The sequence below is a fragment of the Haemorhous mexicanus genome, chromosome 2, assembly GCF_027477595.1.
Source record: "Haemorhous mexicanus isolate bHaeMex1 chromosome 2, bHaeMex1.pri, whole genome shotgun sequence".
Classification (NCBI taxonomy): domain Eukaryota; kingdom Metazoa; phylum Chordata; class Aves; order Passeriformes; family Fringillidae; genus Haemorhous; species Haemorhous mexicanus.
Window position 1 is genome coordinate 48,359,335 of NC_082342.1, and position 19,277 is coordinate 48,378,611.

The window sequence follows — 19,277 nt, forward strand, 5'->3', positions numbered from 1 at the left end:
AAGAGATTAATCCAACCAAAATCCTCAAATGTTTAAAAATTAATAAAAATTACTTTGCAACTAAAGATTATTTTGATTATTGTAAACCCCCTTAAAATTATTTCAGAAGAACAACTGGTAGGTATTACAATCTTATTCTTTCAGTATGGGAATGTCTTCTGTGGGGAAGTAGCCCAGATCAGAATAGAAGTTGTTATTCACTCTTCCAAAACTTAAATATGGGATGTGGCATAAAGGTCTTTTGAAGGCATATTATATTATATTATATTATGATAATCTTATAGGATAGGATATATTGTCTCCTTATTTAACCATTGGAAAGATCAGGTTTGGTTAATTAAACTGCAAATTAAACAGATGAATGCAATCTGCTTACACAAACACAGTGATTTATTTATAAATATTACAAAATGTATATGTAGTTCAACAGCCATAATGAAAATCACAGGTAACGGTCTGTACAAATTTTTTGTAATTTTAAAAAATTCTATGGGTTCTGTTATGTAGAGTAAAAACACCCATATATGGTATCATGGAATCACAGACTGATTTGGGTTGGGAGGGGACCTTGGAGACCATCTGGTTTCAACCCCTGTAGCACAGGCAGGGGCATCTTCCACTAGACCACGTTGCTCAAAATTCCATTGAACCTGGCCTTGAACATGGCTGGAGATGGGGCATCCACAGCTTCTCTGGGCAACCTGCTCCAGAGCCTCAGAACCCTCATAGTGAAGAGTTTTTTCCTAAGAATCTTTCCATCAAGAACTTTAGTCTGCAAAGAATAGCTGCTATGCCTGATGAAACTCAAATATCAGAACACCAATAGAGGAAGTAAAACCAAAATTATGAAGCTATTACTGATCATAGGATCATAGGTGTTTTAAGATTCTGCTTTCTTTTGTTTTGATTTTGTGTTTTTAATTTCTTTTCCATCCACTACTATTTCTTGAAGTTGTAGTGAGCAAACACTAGTAGACCAGAATTCCACTATGCCATGACTATGAGAACACATGTTCCATCAATCTATACAGGTTGTTCACATCTTTCTTCTTTGTGATGGCCAAGAGGGACTGAGGATAAATAGATAAAGAGGTGAGATTAAGGACAGAAAAGAAAGAGAAATACTGGAAGAAATGGTAAGGGAAAAAAGAAAAGTTGTTCTAAGAAGTGGCTTTAAACTACATTCATCCTGTTATTACAATACAATATGCATCACTTGAAGGTTGTCTTGGTAAGTGCTTTTAAGATTTCTGCTCAAACATAAACCTTCCAAAAATATATCAGATTACTCCTTCTCAGTTCAAATAAGTTGACTGCTTTTTGAGAAAATAGTCCTCCATGACAGAGAGAAGAATGTAATTCTTCTTATAAGTTGATAAACAAACTGTGGACTCAACTTTGTTGAATTTATCTACTCCCAGTCAGTACATTTGACATTTTTTCTAGTAAGGTTACTGACATCAGGCCTGTCCATGAAAGAAATGGTGTGAAACCTATATATATATATATGCTTCAGTTCTCTGGTGTTCATAAAGAGATTTTGCTGAAAGAGTTTGAGATAACGCTAACTCTTTCAAACCATAAAAAGAATTACTCTATATGAATTGTTCTTAAAGTAATCTGAATTATACATGTTTCTATAGAAGAAAAGGAATTTACATTATTGCCTGAACGTTTCATCCTTTTTCCTGATGTCAGTTGAAAAAATAAAGGAAAAAACATGGTGTATTTAATTATTTTTAGCTATATTTCAATATATGAATTTATAACTAAGGTTACATGTCTATAGGGGGACAACAGTTCTCTGGAATAATAAACTCTAATATATAAAAACATTTCATATAGTTCCAAAAGTGCAAGCAAAACCATTAAATTTTGTTTGAGCTGTATAATGTAAAACATTAATGAAAAGTTCTATTGCTATGTAACAGTCCTAGATAACACGGTTAGGCAATGTCTCTCGCTATGGCAGTGGTAAGATGCAAAGTATTCGCCAGTTACTTTTAGTACTCCAGAATACTTAGAGTGATAGGTTTCTTTTCATGTGTTCTTAGTTAGAAAAACACTTGTTTTCTACCATCCACCATCCGTTCTTAGTGCTTAAGCCTTCTTGAATTTCTTTCTGAACTCCACGAGAACTTAAATGCTTATGGATAAACACTGTTGTAGAACAAAAGACATCTTCCTGAGACACATGACTAGAAATGTTGGCAGATATGTAATAGGGAGGAATTAAATTTTACCAACCTAGAACATATTCCAGGCTAATGATGAAGATGGTCAGGAGGCAGCTGACTTGATGGAGTGAATGGGATTCAATGTCGAAATTTCAACAGCTTTCTGGTTACATAATTAGTTTGGTAGCGTGATACTGCAGATCAAATATATATCAATTTATAGGGCACCTTTGATACCTTCCAAATGGGTGATGATGCATGCAGACATGGCACTTTTTTCCTTGGCAGTGGTTGTATTAGAGCTGTTTTGCCATCAGCTCACATATTTTTTTGCAGGCATGAGCAAGCTGCTCCCAGCCCTGAGGGAACTGTGTCCCTCCACACCAAGTAGCCCTTCCAAGCTTCATCTGATGAGCAGTATATTTTGAACAAAAAACCCCAAACCCCCAAAAAACCAAACCCACATTAATTCCACCCAACAACATAGAGTAACAATGCCGGATAAGCTTTTGGCTTGAGTAGTTGACTGGAGCCTGTGTCTCTGGGTGTTACCATTGGGAAGAAACTAGATGTATTGTTGTGACAATGGATGATAGAAAATTTCTTGTTTCTCCCACACATGAAAATTATTAGCCAAACCCATCAAAGGTTTGTTGAGACAGGGGCGACATCCCCTCAATGACTCCTGCGCCGCCCGTGAGGAAGGCTGTCCCTCAGGCTGAGCCAGCGGGAGACTCCAGCTCCCGACTGGAAATGGCGCCAGCCGCTGAAATCCAGCGCCTTGCGCACACAAGAGCCTCTCTCTCCCCGGGGGACGCTGCTCCGCGTGGTTGACACGGATTGATCCCGGCTAGAGGAGGCAGGGCGGGTATTGCGCTCTCTCTCTCCCTCTTCTGGGCAGAGGAGGATGGGTGAATGGAGCAGAGCGGGACCAGCGCGCCAGACGGGCGGCTGCGCTCTCCCGGTCCTCGAAGGAGCGGGCGCTGGTGCCATGGGCAGCGCGAGGGAAGGAGCCGCGCAAGGGAAGCGCGCATCCTCCATTTTGGCGAAGGGCGGGCGGAGAGTTGGCTCTCGGCGCCTGGCCGGAGCGCTCGTCCCCACCCCGCGGCAGTGCCGGGGGCACCCGGGTCTTTTTCCCGCGGGGAAGCCGGACTGAGGTTGTTCAAATGGACGTCCCGCTGCGCCTCACGTTGGTTCGAATTGGCACCAAGCTGCCCGCAGCGGCTTCCGACAAAATGGAGGACGCCACCACCACTGCCACCACCAACACCACCACCACTACCATCTCCTCCAGGAGCCATGTCGGCGGCTGATATGGCGCCCTCCCCCGCGGCGGGCTGAGGCAGCAAGGCGTCCTTGGCTGAGGAGGCGCTGCTCGGCGGGGCAGGCTGCGGGGACGCGGGTCAGGCGCCCTCCCTAGGAGACGTGAACTCCCTTTTCCCTCTGGGAACGCTTCCATTACCCATGCTCCGTCCACCATGGGAATGGCCCCAGGTTCAAAACCCTAGTGAGAGGAGGGAAAGGAGCGGAGTGGGACCCTTCGGATAAGCACTGCCAGGCCCTACGGCTCGGCGGTGGGGGACGAAGCGGGAGAGGCGAGCCCGCGCTCCACGGTCGGAGCGGTGGCGCCCGCAGGGACCGAGCGCACGGCCGGGACGGCCAGCGCACCCTGCCCGCGGCCGGCGGGGCACAGCCGGCTCGGCGGCACCGAGAACTTCTGCAAGTTGCCGCTGTCAAAGAGCGGCGCGGGGAGCGACAGTGCAACCCTGGGGCACGGGTAACGAGCCGGTCGGTGGGCAACGATCCGGGTTCCTCAAACCTGATGGATCAAAGTGGGAAGAACCTCAAGCATGGCCAGGAGGAAGATTGGCAGTTTATAGGGTCAACCGGCTGCGGGCGGCTCTGATGGATGGGCGGCGCACCCACTCGGCTAGCCCAGCGCCAGAGCCCGCCCTCTGGGAAAGCCAATGCCGGGGCAGGGAGGCGGATCTCCCCGAGCTCCCTTGGCCCGGTTCCTCCTCCCCTTCGCCAGCAGCTGCGCTTCACCCGGGACTGGACCGAGTTAGAGTTGAGGCGCCGGCGGAGTAGCGCAGAGTGCGTGCGTCCCCCGCGGGGGGGTTCGTGCCCGCAGGCAGAGGGGAGCCGGGTAAGGCGGGGGCGCGGGGCGCTGCGCCTCACTGGGGCGGGCTGGCGGGGGGCTGGCGGCGCTCAGCTGCCCCCAGGGCGGGGATGGGAAAGCAGCCGCCGTGCCTCCCAGCTACCCGGCCGAAGTACCCCGCGGTGCCGCTACCGCGCCGCCACCTCTGGCGGCAGGGGTGCGGGCGGCACCGGGGGCAGTCCCGCGCATAACCATTGCGCCACGGAGGGGGTCGGTGGGGAAAAATGGGGGGTGCCCGGGGGCAGCCCCAAAGGGGGGGGGCAGGGGTATTTGGGGGAAGGGCCGGGTTTGCTCTAGCGCCTCCTATTTTAACTCTCTCCCTCCCTTCCCCGCCTGGCCCTCCGCTGTTGTTCTGCCCCGGTGCCTCCCCCACCCACCGCCCTCGCAGCCCCCCCGCGGGTACCTCCCTCCCTCCCCTCCTCTCCCCTCCCCTGCCCGGCGCTCCGCGGCTCCCCTCCCGTATTGTTCGGCTGGGTCCCTCTAATGGCGGACAGGAGGCGGTAGTGCTGCTGGCCGACTGCAGGGGGGCAAACCCGAGACCAGGGGCAACTGCCGCGCGAGCGGGCGGGGGCGCGGGCGCTCGCCCGGCGTCGGGGCCGTGCCGCTGAGGGCCCCGCGGCCCCTCCGGCCGCCGGTTCAGGGCTGATAGGGCAAGTTCGCAGGTAACACTCGCTGTTCCCCGCCGTGGCTGCCACCGCTGTCCCTGTCCCCCACACTCGCGGTAAAAGCCCCCGGTGTGGCGGCGCTCGGGGAGGGCTCCTTGTCCCTCCTTCCTTCAGCGGGGACAAGCTGCGGGGGTGTGCCCTGAGGTGTACCCCACCGCCCCTGGCGAGGGCAGTGGATTTGTTTATTTATTTATTTATTTATTTGAAAGATTGGGATTAAGGGGAAGTGGTGAGTGATGCAGGCAGTACCTGCCCTGGCCAGGCGATGGAAACGCTCCTTGGGGGCGCTGCCTGATCCTCGCTGCCCCGTGTTAACCCCGTGTCTTTCCCTTAGGCTCCAGCCCAGTTTGGTGCAGCCTTGGCAGCGACCAACAAGGAGAGGGAGCTCCATTGTGAGTGCTATTTGTGTATCTGTTTCTGCCTTGGCTAGACCAGCGGGCTTCAGCTATTCCCCCCGCCCCGTATTCTCCGGGGGCAGGGGTGAAATGAGGTCCCTCCAGGGCTGGGTGGGGAAATTCCTGGGTTCAGTAGCTGCTGCCCTGGGGCGAAGCCCCAGTAATGGCTGTGAGGCGGCTCCTCCTCGCGGAGTGGGCGCTGCTGCTGCAGACATCGCTCCTGCAATACCCGCTCCGGCAGGCAGACGACGGGCTGCTGCCGCTGCTCACGTTACCCGGCTCGGGAGGGAGGAGGAGGAGGGCATATTTCGGGTGCCCTCTAGAGTTCTCCAGCGTATATGAAAATCCGTGACAAGACACCTTCAGCCATCTTGAATTTTCTCCCCCCCCATTGCTCGAATCACGTGTCTCGCGTATCATCTCGAAGCTAAGAAGAGGTATGGGAGCTTTAAAATCACCCAGCAGTTTGCGATGGAGAAGCGTGCTCCATCGTCTCTTTGTGCATTCAGACTGGTTCTCTACACCCGTAGATTTGTTTGGGTGGTTTTGTTGGGTTTCTTGGCTGGGCTTCTGAGCCATCCGCTTTGTCCCTTTCCCAGGAAGCTCGAGGACACTGGGGAAACCCAGAGGTTCCCAATAGCGAGCTTTTTTGGTGTTTTGTTTGTGTGGGATTTTGAGAGCAGATTTTCATCTGTTGGGTGTTAGGTTGGCTAAGGGAGGCTTGTTGCCAATCCCTGTGGGTACGGCTGGGACGTAACTTGACTCTAGTTTCTGATCTTGTTAATATTGGGGCTGTTTTTTGGCTGCGTGGGGGATTCCGAAATGGCCAAGTAGCGCAGCGAAGGAGCGAGCGAGGCTGCGAGCGCACGGGAGAGGCTCGGAGCTGCCGCGGCGGGCCCGGGCGCGGTGCGCAGGCTGCGCCGCCAGAGGCGCCGGCGGGCAGCGCGGCGGCTCCGCTGGGAACGTGCAGCCCGAGAACAAAACAAAAAGGCAGCGCCTCTCTTGCCTTCTGGGTCCCTCGCTTGGGTACAGCACGGATTCAGGTGTTGCGGTCTTCCCCACTCGTATCTTATATTTTTTTACCTCCCCCACTGTTTCTGTCCCTTGCTGTTTTACGTGGTAGATTTTCCAGATTCGCAGAGCTTGCAACTTTCTTTGTCACTTTTTTGGTAGCTTCCGTATACAAAGAATGAGTGGTTCGCTGCAAAACCTCACTGCTCAGGATGAGGACATCAGATTTGTACTTATTCTGGGTATATAAAGTTATGGACCACATCCAAGACTTGTAAGAGTTTACATGGCATGTATCTTTAATAAAGTCGTCTGTTCCAACCCTTGACTTGCTACAGCAGATTAAAAATTTTAATAGTAATTTTTTAACTTTTTACCATATCTTGAATGCAAGGCTACAATCTAATTTTATTTCTGATTCGTTCATTATGCATCCAGTCTAACAGCTGTTCTGTTTTTTCTGATGATCCTTCATGTCAAAAAAAGTTACTTCTGGGAGCAATCAAGGCAAATGATGCTTTGGAAGGAGGGGGACTGTTGTGTACTGGAGCTGGTTCGGCAAAAATTATTGCAGCTTTGTGTGGCTGCTTATGAATACATCCAAGAGCAGCCATATAGCTAAGATTCAGTAAGCCTTAGTAAACGTCTTGCACAAAAGCATCCTGGTAGGTGGCACATGGTCCTCCTCCAGCTGTGAGGATGGTGTACAGCCTTCTTATGGCATGTGATGGGACCATGCTGTTCTGGGAGGGAATGTGGTTGGTGCTTAGTGTGCTGCAAGGTCATCTCTAGGAACCAAACTCATCAACCATGTTATTTGGTGGTTAAACTAAATAACTTGTTTTAATAGAAGTCTCTCTTAATTAGAGCAATAAATTCACTTTATTATCTACTAAATTGGCTTTATATTGTTGTTATTAATCCTCTTTGACTTCAAATATATGATTGCATTCTACTGTTGCTTACCCCGTAATAACATGCTAAGAGGGATTTGCATCAGCAAGAATGTCAAAGTGGCAGTGAAAAAATGAGAGCAAGTTTCTGTCTTTTGTAGAGCTTGTTCAAGTCTGTACAGAGGGATATGGTACAAAGCTGGTAAAATGTCTTTCAGATTTTTGCTGGGGCTGTTTGGTTTGAGTTTTGGTTTTTTTGGTCCTGCAGAATCATGAATCGTCTTGTGGTGTTTGAGAAGTTTTCATTTTGGTGTTAAGGACTAAGTACAGAATTACTGAAGTTCTGTCACATTGAGTTTGCACTCAATTGATGTACTCTGCAACAAAAGCAGTATGGAGGGTTCTGTTAAGAACTTGTATCAAGAATTGTTGCTAATGGAAAATTCACTGTTCAAGGAGAACTGTTTATTTTTCCATCACAATTAACAATGAACTCAAGTAATTTGTGGAAATGGATTGGAATTTGAAGTTCACAAGAGTTCAAAAGACTACTCAGGTGTCCCGTGTGAGACATTTGAGGTAATACTTGCCTCATGAGGGCCTTAAAAGCCCCCTGTGTTGCAGTGGAGTTTTGTGTCCACTGAAATTGTGTTCAGAGCTAAAAGTGTTTTCTTTTCAACTTCTTAACTTTGTTTCAGTGGTTTAATCTTAGTAGTTGAATGCTCTTGTGGCTAACTGGGTTGCTTGCTTACACATTAAAGTTCAGATGAAGCTTAGTTTGTATTCCATATTTATAGCTTGCCCTATGTGCTGCTGGCTTTTATGGCTGGCAGTACGGGCCAACTTGATGTATGAGCAATTTACTCAATTTAGATACTACTATTTATCTTCTTCATTTTGTGCCAAGATTTGCAAGTTTGTCAGATAGTGTTTTGTACTTCTAAGAGAAATTTTTGGTAGAAGGAAGAAGTTTGAGACTTCTGGAATGCAGTTGCATGTTATGGCCTTTTCATTTAGGACTTTCACTATACCGATTTTTATATCATAGTTTTCCAGCTGCACAGTGAATTATCCCAGCCCTCCTGTGTTGCCCATGCTGTGTGTATTGGTGTAAATGCACTTTATTGGGACTATTTACCCTGCCAGCTGTTTTGGGAGAGAAGTGCTGATTCATGTGTGACTGTTCTCAGGTGTTTCTGTGGTTTGTAATGCACAGACAAGCTTTGCATCTTTGCTGTCCTGTGAAACTCCATCCCTTACCCCCTACTCAGATGGTTAAGCAGCATTCATTGCAGCTGTGGTTGGCTCAGTTGAATACAGTCCTGTGTGTGTGCAGGTGGCCCAGAAGGCCGATGGCATCCTGGCCTGGGTCAGCCAGGGTGTGGCCAGCAGGAGCAGGGCAGTGACCGTCCCCCTGTGCTCAGCACTGCTGAGGCCACAGCTCCAATCCTGTGCTCAGTTCTGGGCCCCTCAGTGCAAGAGAGACATTGAGGGGCTGGAGCATGTCCAGGGAAGGGCAACGGAGCTGGGGAAGGGTCTGGAGCACAAGTCCTGTGAGCAGCAGCTGAGGGAGCTGGGGGTGTTCAGCCTGGAGACAAGGAGGCTCAGGGGGGACCTCATCACTCTCTGCACCTGCCTGAAAGGAGGGTGCAACCAGGTGGGGGTGAGCCTCTTCTCCCTGGTTACAAGTGCTAGGATATGATGGCCTCAAGTTGTGCTGGGGAGATTTAGACTGGATGTTTGGGAAGTTTTTTTCACTGAAAGGGTTGTCAGGCATAGAAGCATGCTGCCCCAGAAAGTGGTGGAGTTGCCATCCCTGAAAGTAATTAGAAGATGTGTAAGTGTGAAATGCAGGGACATCATTTAGTGGTGAACATCGTGAGGGCAGTTTAATGGTTGGACTTGATCTTAAGTGTGTTTTCCAGTCTAAATGATTCTATGATTTCAGTGCCACTTATTTATACTTAAATGATTTTGACAGTTGAAAACTTTTCTTTTCCATGAACTTCCAGAAGTTAGGAATTTTATATGTATTCTGTGCAACTCAATGGCCCTAGAGTTCCATAAGACACACACTCAAAGAGTTTGATTATATGTGTGTATGTATAAGAACATCAACAGTTGTAGTAGATGAGGTCAGTGACTGTCCTTTATGGCCAGGGTCCACTGAGGGTTTCTCGTCCCTTCATCTGGGCTATCTCTTGGACTGGACATGTCAATGATGAAAGTTGTTTTCTTGCTCCAGTTTGCTATCAGAGGAAAATTATTTCAATCAATGGTTATAATATGGATTTTGTTAGTCCAACATAAGTAAAATCTACAGAGATTGTTAATTTTTGTGTTCTAGTGACAAGATTGCCACCAACATATTTTTTCAAATTGCTCTTGATTCAGAGGGCATTTGTACTTAATATTAAGTTTGTTGCCATGCTTAAATGCTAAATTTTTGTCCATGTTTGCTAAATTTTTTGGGATTAGCTTTACCATAACTTCTTTCTCTGCCCCTTTGTCACCATCAGCTATTAAGAGAATAATCTTGTAGGGATAGCAGGGACTCATGACACAGGTGAGGTGCAGAAGCAAGTGGTCATTGATCTTAGCAGAGTAGCTGCAATACTGGTTTGAAACACTCAGGCATTGTCAGTGCTCTAGCCAGCCATACTGAGTGTCAGTAGTACAACAGGATTTTGGTTTGGTTTGTTTGGTTTTTTTAAGTTCATCTGAGATGAGACTACTTAATGGTGCTTGCTGTTGTGCAAAACTGTGTGTTTGGCTCTCTGAAAAATATAACGTGTAATATATTACTTTATTTAAAAGGTTTATGAACTTTATTGTACAGCTTCTTTAACCTTACCAGACTATCAGAATCCTCCAGTTAGCATCACCGTAGCTTCCAAAGGCTGTAATAGTGACATTTGTGTACCTTGTGCTGTACAGAAGTCTGTTCAGGCATAGTCTCTGCTCATCAGTTTTACTCCCAACACATGCTAAGGATGTCATTTCAGTTCCACCTTTCCCCCATGGAATAGTTTGTACAGTAGCCATGTATGCTTGGGCACATGCTGCCCCTTAGGCACTGATGGGGACAATAGCTGCTTAGATGTTTGAACCAGAGCGACTGATGGGCTGGATCATTAGGGCAGATGAGTGGCATTATGGAAGAGTTTGTGTTGTGTGTGTGTTGGTTTCTACATTTAGTTTCCTCTAATCTTTTGTTGTGAAAGATAATTTTGAAGAAGATAAAAAATCATGCACATAGAATTGTATGGGTTATGCCAAATTTCACTAATTGAGGGCTGCTTACAGCTCACAGTCAGTCCAAGAAACATGGACATCTTTGTTTTCCTCCTGCAGGCTTTTCCTCCTCATAATGCAAATGTGGGGTTTTTTTCTTTTGGTTTTTTTTTTTTTTTTCTTCTCTCCTTGAAAGTAACTTTGCTGAACACCTTACTTCTTCTTGGAGTTCCTTTTCCTTAGATCTTTGTAAGATCTTTCCAGCTTGGTATTTACTCCTAGTACTACATCACATTTCTCTAAAAGTCATTTTGTTCATCTCATTCATAAACTCAGCTGTCGTGCCTGTATGGATGACCTTCAAGTCTCTCTCTTCCAGACTTGCTGCCCTCTAAACTAGCTAAATCTCTGTGTGTGCTTTTGACTTCTTTGTGGATGTCTGACCTTTAGCTGAGGCTACTATTGCAAAGGAAAACTCTCTGTGCTGTTTCTTGTAGACAGCAGTGTCATGAGGTCTTTGGTTCTAGCCCTGGTTTTAGACATAGTGCACACTCTTCTAGCAAAGACTGTAGATTTCTCCCACATATTAAGTGGTGTCTTAACTGTTAATCAGCAGTTAGGTGTTTGTTATTTAGTTGTGTTAAAAAATCACATGAGTACAAGATCATGTTTTGATCTCTGTATTGTGTGGTAACAGTTTCTCTTAACAGATGTATACGTACTCAGAATCCTATACCAGAGTGCTTTCCTGGACTTCTCTTTTGACTGTCCAGTCTTTTTGCCTTTTGCATTTTATGGTGGTAAAACCAACAGGTTTTACTTCTAATGTTGGGATTTAACTGTGAAGGGTACTATCTGTTTTTTGTTGTTAATGAGGTTGTAAGAGCTGTTTAGGAAGTGGCATCATGGGCAGTTAAACAATTTCATTCATTCTCCTGTGATGCTCCTCATGTTTGGAGACGTTCTTCGTGTGCGCCCTTACAAGCAAGCCAGTTGCAACCTGTTAATGCAAAAGAATCTGACTTTAGGAAATAAAGCCTACTGAAAACAAACCCCCACCACCACCTTTCCTGTCACCCTGGGACTCAAACACACCATCTTTAGAACAAGAACTAATTGTAACCATTGTTTATGGTGGTGCTGTTTCCTTGTATTCTCATTCTTGTCTCTCTCCATCTGTTGCCCCTTATGTTTAGATTGTTTGCTCTTTGAACAGTTTTACTCTGTGTTTGCATAGTGGCTAGCATGATGTGGTCTACAGCTTTGGCTCCTTTGAGTCTATGTTAACAGTTGTGATATATGGGTGTGGTGTTGGTGTCTTTTTTTTTTTGTGTGTGTGTATGGAAAAGGGAAGAAGACCTAGTGTTCTGTTATACCTGAGAAAATGTCTTAGTTTTGTTTGAGCAACAATTGATTGTTGTTAATTGTACCAATCCATTAATGTTTAAGAATTCTTATTAAGCTGGCAGAATTTACCAGACATCTTTTGAGTTTATACCTAGTGCTTGCACATGTGCATATTTGGGATTTTGTTTATTATAATAATTATTAGTACTAGCAGTAGTTTTTCTTGTAAGGGTGGTTGTTTTTTAAAAGAAAAGTAAATTCAGGAAATGATGTTTTGTTCTGGTAGGTGATGCTTTGTTAAGAAAGCCAAGTAGTATCTAGAGAGGCCAAGTAAGAAGTTCTTTGTAATCCATGTAATAAAAAAACAAAATCACAATTTAGAAATGAAGGAAAATGGAGAGCACAACAAAGGTGGTTTGTTTTTGACCAGAAGCAAAAGTTGGATATTTGCCATTGTCACTGTGTTTGACCATCATTATGTATACTTCTGTCCAAAGAATTAACAAATAGAAATACTGAGATGGCCTGACTAATATTGTGTATAGTACAGTACTGATCTGAACTAAATTCAGCTTTTTTTAGTAATTCAGAAGAACCATAAAGTTTGGAGAAGGTGCACAAGAATTACTTAAGAAGTGGAAAGCATGCTTTCTATTAACAGACTTCAGAAACTCAGTCTATTCCTCAAATAAAAGAGAGTAGATTATAGTGCGACTTAATTCTGATCTAGGAAAGATGGTGCACCCAGTAATGTTAGGTAACTGGGTGTGCTTCCTTCATCTTCCTTTCCATCTCCAGTGTTAAAGGCTGAATTTCTGAGTGTCAGTTATTGCCTAAGCAGTATGAAATCAAACAGGGAACAGTGTGTAGCCTTTCAGCAGGTACAAGAACTAGAAAGTGAAATAGCTTATTGAGGCATCCCTTTCTTCTTTCAGACAAAAGTTTATAGAGTATTTGAAAAGCTCCCTGCTAGGAAACTTAATAGTTTGTGGGGTTTTTTTTTTGGCTCAGACTATACTTCCAGTGACATACATGGATCCAAAAGATGAAATAATGGCTTAAAACAAATACTACTTTATATATTTTTCATGGGTTTAAATTTAATGTATATATCCTTGGCTGTATGACCATTTAAACCCAACTGACTTAGGTTTGTCATTGTCCTTTCCTGTTTGTACCAATATCAGCCTTTCCTGGCTTTTTGGATTGTTTTATGTTTTTAATTTTGGGAATCAATTTAGGTCCATGAATCATCACAATGAAATTTGGGGGTGAGCAGCTATGTAGGTGTAGAGTACTTGCTCTTGTTTTTTGTGTTTCCACTTCCTACCGTCTTAGCTCCCATGATGGACGGGCTTGTTAGAATCCTTAAACAGCTACGGAGAAAGGGGAAAGGAGTAGGAATTCAAAACCACAGTAGTCCTGTCCAGGACTGGATGTGGTTTGTAGTTGTGGAACTGTGGCCTTAACGAATATTGTATGCATCTTATTTAAAAATAATACTACCTTTTACACTTTAAAACAGTTGGATAACCTGGAATCTTGATTGCATAATGTAACTTGCAGCCAGCCAGCCAGTGCAGCTGTGAAAACCTATCATACTTGCCTTGCTGACCAGATCTATTCTTGCCTTGGATTCCATTTCCTGTCAACCTTACCTCATATAGAACTTAAACTGTTTTGTGGCTGGCTTTTTAGTTTGATTTTCTCCCGCTTCTTTTTCTCATTTTGGTTGTGGTGATAAGTTTTTCTTTCCTTTGTTACACTATAGTTTCATTGTCTGTTTACTTGGTCTTAGTCTACATGGGTTTCCCTCCTACATATAGCATATTAACTTAGTCTTTTAAATTCAGTTTTCTTTGTTCTGAATTACTTGATGCATTGAATATTAATCACTGCAAGTAAATTGTGTTGAAGAAGCTTGTCCATACCAGGCCCAAAACACTAGGTTGTTAGCCAATACTTGATTATTTCTCGGGGATGAAAAATCTGTTCGAGGCTATTAGCTGATGTTAGTTATGCTAAAGGCAGTGAAAATGGTCTGTCTGCAAACTTGTTCATTTACAGATTTTGGCATGACAGTTTTCCCTCTTTATAAGCATATGCAAAAATAAAGTATTTGAGAAGCATTAATCAAAAAGATTTGTGCAGTAAGGCACTGAGAAGTGGTGTGCCATTAGGCATGGTGGATACTAGTTACCCATACAGAGCTACTTGTTCATGGGTTATACATATATGAATGTAGACTGAATGCTAGTTTAAAATGAAGAACAGTGTTAAACGTCTTTATTGTTAGTTAAAAAGTGTCTTCATTTCCAGAATGTTTGGGAATTTTACAATCTAGGCACTAATAGGATAGAAGACAGCTTTGGCTAGTCCTGGTGAACAGCAAAGGTAGGGTGTACCATTCATTAAACATGAATAGTACACCCTAGCAGGATGAATGTAAACAGCATACTGGACCGAAATAAGCAAGGTGGTAGCCAGCAATTTAAAGAAAGTGATTGTTCCACACTGTCATATACTGGGAGAACCCATCTACAGTGTTTAGTCTGGTTTTGGTTAGACTGTGTCCTAATGAAGATAGCAATATTCTGGAGTAAGCTCAGTGTAAGACTAGGGTGATTGAACACATTACAAAGAAGGAAAAGCTGAGAAAGAGAGGTGTGTTCAGTTTAAAGAGAAGGTTGAAGGGACAGGTTACTGCTGTCTTCAACTAATTAGTGGGAAAATAGAAGACAAAAGACATCTCTGAGATGCCTTTTGGTAGAATGGCAGGTAATAGGCATAAGTAGCAACAGGGGTAACAATTGTGCATAGCTAAAATAATCAGACATTAGGAAATTCTTGCTCTTGAGATTTCTGTTCTTTCCAGTCTCTAGTTGCTTGTTCACATTTGGTTGGTTTCTGTATGATTGGCTGTACATACAATTTTTTGTACTTGACAGATTTGAAAGATTGTGTGCTATTTGTGTATACCAGTTGTTTTATTTTTTTTTTTTTTAATGCTAGCAATAGCTAGGGACTGTATAGATTTAAGTTATCAGTTAATCTTCATTGCTCGATGTGGAGCAAGAGTAAGGCATGTTTTTGAATTGTGTGCTGTGACCCACTGACACCAATGGCCTGTGTTCTAGTGCCCAGGCCTGACATCTAAATTATATTTACTGTTCTGGGTCTGTTTCTGATCTACTCATTCAGTATTTGTTTTTCCTATTAAATGTTGCATTTTTTAAAGTTAAGATCCATCAAATGACGACTTGACTATTCTCATGCTGTATTAATGCCACTTCCTATTTTTTTTTCAGGATTTTACATGTCCTTTTCCTGTTTTCATATCTTTGGCATAGTGTTTCTCTGCTGTTTCTGTATTCCCTTTCCACTTAGCCATCTTTGAAGTTTGTTGCTGTGGTCTAGTGTTGCCTATTTTCTTTTTTGGGAAATAGACACACATTTGGATATAAGTAATAGATAAGCATTTTATTGTGGGTCCTTTGTCTTTCTGTCTTGTTTTACCTTTCTATTCCATTTATAATAAAGGACATCCTTAAGCAGCGTCTTGCTGCTTGAGTAGAAGATAAAATTTGCTGTCTACCACATTACACATAATGGTTTTTAGGCTAGAAATGGTGCTGTGTTCTTGCTGATCAGTGTGTTTCCAAGATTAAACAGCCATGAAATACATAGAAAGTGTGTGGATAAGGAGAAGACCAATGTCACTGTGGCTGCCCTAAAACAGTGTTGGTCAACTGTATGATTTTGATTTGCCGTTAATACCTATGCCAAGTGCTGCTCATTCTTTGATGAGTAGTCTTGAGAATTACTGGTGCTTGTTTTGGATACCCCTTCATAGAATTAAGTTTGAGGTTGACTCTGCATTTTGATTCTGTTTGTGCATGCAAGGAAGCATTTCTTAGCGTTCATTGAGTAGGAAGACTCAAGGAAGAAGCTGTATTAAGCAAAATTATTCAGATATTCCTGGAAGCATCAGTTGGAAAACAGATGTCAGCATTCACATTCAACAGTGATGGCTGCAGTTCAGTTAAGATGCTCAGAAGATATCAAAGTTTGCATGCTTTTGGTAAGCTTTAGCTGTGTTTAAATATTTAGTCTTGTGAATAAAACTAAAATTTACTGACTTGCTTCAAAATATTTCACTAAGCAGATCTTGCCCTTTTAGTGTTCTTAGTTACTGTCTCTGCTGGATTACAGGTCTTTTAGGTCTTGCTTTTTTTGTTGAATTCTCTGAAATCTGCGTGACAAACACATTTTGAGTCTGACATCATGACTTTCAGTAAGCTAATTTCTTCAATCCATACAAAAAATCAGAGTAAAGAATGAAATTTGAAGCAGCTCCGAACCTACTGGAAAATAAATTCTGAAGTGCTGTCTCAAAACTGCAGTAATGAGATATACCAGGCTGTTGTAATGATGGTACTCAGATAAACAGGTGAATTAGATTAGTGAACCTAAACTTAGTATCCTGTTCCTGAAAGCTTTTACCCATGTTCTAAAACACCAGCAATATAAATACATTGATGGGTTTGTCTTCAATATTATTCAGACACTTTCATGAGCTTCTATAGTAATTTAAGACCCTTGTTTTACTTTGGTGTTGTGAATACTTGCACTTGAGGTTAGCCCAAAATATGGGAGTATTCCTGTGGAACTCATTACCATGATTTATGTGTGAAACTGGCAGATGAAATAGTTGAGTCATTGTGGCATTAATGTAATGACTGAGGCTTGCTTAAAGGCTTGCTTGCTTCAGATACACAACTCAATGTGGCCAGTGGATATACATGTTGAAAAATTCAGCCTGACCTGTTTTAATATTCAGCCTGTCACTGCTTGCTGTGTTGGCACTGAGCACATGCATGTTGGATTCCTTTATGTAGTAGTTGCTGTCTGGGTAGAGCGTTTCTGTCAGTGGCCATCAGCTTGTCATGACTATCCCGTCTGCTGAAGTGATCTCTGTGCTGAAGTTCAGAGCTGTGGCACCAACCTTGATAGGTTCAGGCACAGCCGTAGTGTTCTTGCACAGAAATTTTTCATTTGGGGAACTGATCTGGCTAGAAAGGATTTCAGCAGGAAACTCTCTTTTCTGTGGTTGCTGAAACAGCTGTGCCACATGATAGCTTAGTGATGAGACTGTGTACCTGGTAACTAGGCAGACCTTCAGAAGTGTTAAAACTTTTGTTAGAGGTGCAAAAGATAACAGTAAATCAGAGCTACCATGTATCCAAGTCATATATGAACAGAAAAAGCTAAGGCTAATGTCTGAATACCCCTGAGGAAGGATATAAAGAGGAAAAAAAACACAAACCAAAACAGCTTATGTGGTTGCTTGTGGTAAGAGTTTTATATCTGGTGACTCAGAAGGACCCTGCAACTGCTTTATATCTAACTTGGAGTTGTATTCACATAGGTAGGAGTCTCTCCATACGCAGTATATATAATTTACTATGCCCGAAAGGAGACTGTAGTAGTGGCATGCAGATTTAGCTTAAAACTGGCTTAAATTACAACCCTTTAAAAATTCTGGGCTACTTGTGTTTTTGTCGCACTTTTCACTTCTTATATGTGGATGTAGTTGGGTTACAAGTTTGCTTCAATTGCAGTGAAAAAGTGCTACTTATCGGTGATTTTAATTAGAGTGGTTTACTGTATTTTTGGGGTGAACTGTGGTATACATTCAGTCAGCCACTAGGTTGGTAGTTCATACCCCAAGAAAGCTGTGGCTGTGTGGGTTGCTTCTGGCTGTGTAGGGAATGAGTGTCCCTGAGCTGTAGCATGACATTAAGCTAGAGAGCTTCTTGATAGCTGCTTTGCAGATAATCTGTACTGAGCTTGTGATCATCAGACATAAGGAAAGTCAAGTGATAAGTGATTCTCTGTAATAAGGAGAGGAACTTCAGAAACTAGCAGAATTAAGGAATTAATTGATATTATGATCAAATGAATGTCAGGGTCAGGAAGTGACCATTAGAACTGGATAGCCTCACAAAACACTGGGGACATGTTCAGTAAGTCTCTAACCTTATACCAAAATGTTGACACCCTTTCCTCAGCTGAAGTCAACTTCAGAGCCATAGGCTGAAATGTAGAATTTTTTGGGTGCATGGGTAGAGTTTCCGTGAGGCAAGTGATACTTCTTTTGTATGTAAGAAGATGGTTATTACTCTCCTATGTTAGGGTAATTGCTGTACTAGGCAAATAGACAGTTGGGTAACTTGTTTGTAACAGGGATATATAGGAATAGAAGCTTTTCAGTTAAAGGCTGATTTTTCTGCAGGTGTAATTTGGTTTTCAGCTGGCTGGCCAAGAATTTTGTAGTTTCCTTTGAACCACTGTGTTTTAAGTCATCAGTGCATTTATTTCATGTTTACCCAATCCTTGATTGAACTGGTTGCATTTCTAACCTCTGTAACCTTCTGCAGCAGCAGCTCTCCCAATTAACAAAATGTTTTCATGCACAATAGATTATTAAAGCTTCTTAATGATTTAATTTGGCACCTTTTTGTTCTTGCAAAACACTGGGCCGCTCTTCATCATCTGTATTTTTTTTTTATTCTTTCAGATTTAGGATCTTCCTTGAGTTGTTTTCCTTTCAAAGAGAAGTATTTCCCATGAGTAAAAATTGTTCGTGTAACTCATGTGTTTTTCCCTTTCTCTGAAAAGTGAGTGATCTGAGCATCTCATGATAAGCAAGATGCTGGTGAAATGTGTTTGTTTTGTAGTAACAAATGTGCTTTGTTTTATTTGATTCTTTTTTTCCCCCCTCTTTGATTGTTGATCATAGAGTAGCTTTGATTTGAAAAGAGTGAGAGGGTTGCAAGTGGGATCTCAAATTATGGGTATTCTTCCCCCCCCCCCCCCCCCCCCCCGTTCATTACCTTGCATTTATCACTAGTGATTTTTCCTGCCACAGTGCTTTACTATCAGTTTGTGTTTTCAGCTGCTGTGAATAAGTTTATATGATTAGGAAGCACTCATTTTGGGAGTCACTATCTCCTTGGCTGACTTCATATATGTTGATCTGTGTCATTTTATTTTGGAAACCCTGTGGTAACTTGTCTTTATTGTGGTAACAACGAGCAGCACATGATATTTTTCTCTTTAAATAATTGCAAATCCCCCAGGGAGCATCTTCTCAAAATCTTTATTATAGATAATTTCCACAGCAGTCTTCACGAAGTACAGTGTTTGAATGCCTTTTGGAAGACTTTAGTGCGATATACCAGTTTAATAAGGGTTGGTCAAAAAGTATGTGAACCCTTCAATATATTTTGGCAGTAGTCCTGTGAGATATTACCTTTTCATTGCAAAATTTGTACTACTCCCCTCCCCTACATTTTTTTTTTAATGTGTATTTATTCAGCTGTAGTTTCTATCAA

At 43.2% G+C, this 19,277-nt stretch overlaps 1 protein-coding gene across 8 annotated transcripts in view; it reads left to right on the forward strand.

The window, feature by feature from the left end:
* The first annotated feature begins 4,146 nt into the window (after nucleotides 1-4,146).
* The window catches only part of ZMYM2 (zinc finger MYM-type containing 2), an 86,207-nt gene continuing 71,076 nt past the window's right edge, over nucleotides 4,147-19,277 (forward strand). For 6 of the 8 annotated variants that reach the window (XM_059838685.1, XM_059838691.1, XM_059838690.1 and 3 more), the window contains exon 1: nucleotides 4,164-4,323. The gene's annotated coding sequence lies outside the window, so the exon portion shown is untranslated. Of the gene's footprint in view, nucleotides 4,324-5,334; nucleotides 5,393-19,277 lie in introns of all 8 variants that reach the window. The other 2 variants (XM_059838687.1, XR_009485351.1) reach the window with 2 other exon arrangements.